The sequence below is a fragment of the Bubalus bubalis genome, chromosome 2, assembly GCF_019923935.1.
Source record: "Bubalus bubalis isolate 160015118507 breed Murrah chromosome 2, NDDB_SH_1, whole genome shotgun sequence".
NCBI lineage: Eukaryota > Metazoa > Chordata > Mammalia > Artiodactyla > Bovidae > Bubalus > Bubalus bubalis.
In genome coordinates, this window is record NC_059158.1 from 35618647 (window position 1) to 35621158 (window position 2512).

Consider the following 2512-nt stretch of genomic DNA (forward strand, 5'->3'; position numbering starts at 1 on the left):
TTATAGCAACACTATTCATGATTGCTGAAAAGTGGAAACAACTCAAATGTCTATCAGCTAATGAATGGATAAATAATATGTGGTATAATCTATACAAGAGAACTGTATAGATACAAAGGAATAAAAAGGATACATACATGAAGTATGCATACATGCTACAGCATGAATGAACCTTGAAAATGAATGAAGTGAAAGAAGCCAGTCACAACAACCACATACTGTAGAATCCTGTTTATATGAGTGGTTGCCTAGAACTGGGTAGCAATGGAGAGTGACTGTTAATGGGTATAGATCTTCTTTTTGGTATAATGAAATACTCTAAAATTGAACAGATTGATGATTTCAACCTTTGTGAATATACTGAAAACATTTAATTGCCCATTTTAAATGGGTGAATTGTATGATATGTGAATTGCAGCTCAATAAAGGTGTTACAAAAAAACAAGAAAGGCAATCTCCTATTAGACTGATATCTATTTTATTTTGCCTGCTTTGGGCACTAGATTCTTGCCTGTCATCAGATAAGGCTAAATCAACTCGGAGAGCTAACAGCACTTGAATAGGCTTTTTGATGGGGTAGTTTATCAAAACAACATGAGATGAGAGCTGAATGTCAGTTTATTATACAGTTAATATAATGTAATATTACAGTTAATATTCTTAGCTTCGTCTTATCCATAAGGTGAAGATCAATACAAAGATTTGGTCTGAATCTTTAAATTCTCTGATTGAGTTTGTTAAGTCACCTCTAGGGAACTGCTGTGTTCTAATTTTTGATGTGATAGTAGCTTGTCAGCATGAAGAAAGGGAAGAGGGCAGTATGGCCCCCTCCTCAATTTCCCAGAAAACAAAACCATGTGCATAACTCTATTCACAAGAACTGTCAAAAGTATCTGAATTGATTGCTGACATAGTCAGAAAGCATAAGTTCCAGTTAGATTATCCTGCAATAGCATAATAGCACATTTTTCTAACGGCTACTGAAAGGTTGACTTTTATAGATGTCTTAGATGTTTTCGAAAAAAAAGTTGTATGCTCTATTTGTTGTGAGGTACAGTTTTAAACATATCCATTAATTTAAGCTTGTTTATTGTGCATTTATGTCCTCTATAGACTTACAATATTTTAGGTATTTCATTTAAAATTATAAATATAATACTAACTTATATTAAGTTAATAATAACATATATATAAGTTAATAATATTAACTTATAAGTTATATATAATATTAACTTACTGATAAACTAAAATATGCCAGGCCCCATGCCAGGCCCCAATGCTCTGAGGATTCATTCCTGATCAGTACACAGTTTCTGTCCTCATGGAGCTCATAGTAGATGACAAATGTCTCAGTGAATGAATATATAAGACCTGCAATGTCAATCTGTATTTACTTTGTATATTTTAATTTATGTGTATATTTAATGTATTATTTTAATATTAGTATTTAATATTATTAATATATTAGTATTTTTATCTATTATTTTTGACAAAGCAATGTTAAAATCTGCGGTCATGCAGTTATCAGATTCTCCTTTACAACTGTTCATTTTTGCTTATACTCTGAGGATTCTTTGGTAGGTGACCCAGTTCAGGACTTTTATAACCTCCTGATGTTGTTGTTTTGTCACTAAGTCATGTCCAACTCTTTTGTGACCCTGTGTACTGTAACCCACCAGGCTCCTCTGTCCCTGAGCTTCTCCAGGCAAGAATACTGGAGTGGGGTGCCATTTCCTTCTCCAGGGATCTTCCCGACCCAGGGATTGAACGTGTGTCTCCTGCATTGTTGGCAGGCGAATTGTTTACTGCTGAGCCACCTGAGAAGCCCAACTTCCTGATGAATTGTTTCTTGTATCTCCTGCAGTGTCTAATCTTCACACCCTTCAGTAAAACTTGCATTTTCATCTCCAGAGATTCAACTTGGGTCTCCTTTCCATCATCTATGTCTCCACTTAACGTACTCAATCTTTACCTTCTTGAGTTTATAAAATATAGTTACAATAACTTTTAATGCTCTTATCTTTTAATTCTGTCATCTGTGCTGTTTCTGGATGTGTTTCTATTGATAGATTATTTTTCTCCTCATTGTGGGTCAGCGTTTCCTGCTTCTTTGCATGCCTGGTAAGTTTTGATTGGTTGCCAGACATTGTGTATTTTATCTTGTTAAATGCTGGATGCTTTGTATGCCTGTAAATATTCCGGAGCTTTGTTTTGAGACACAGTCAAATTATTTGGAATGAGTTTGATCCTCTTAAGGCTTTTTTATTTTTAAGCTTTGTTAGGCAGGACCCAAGTAGACTTTAGTCTGAGGCTATTTCCCCACAACTGAGGCAGTACCTTTCTGGTTACTCAAGGCCGTATGAATGACAAGGTTTTCCACTCTGTCTGATGGGAGTCCAGTTCTTCTCAGCCCTGTGTCATCTCCCTGGATTGCTATCTCTGCTCCTTTTGGGTCATTCATTCTCTGGCCATGGGTGGGTGTATCACACTCACAGGCTGATGAACTCTCAGC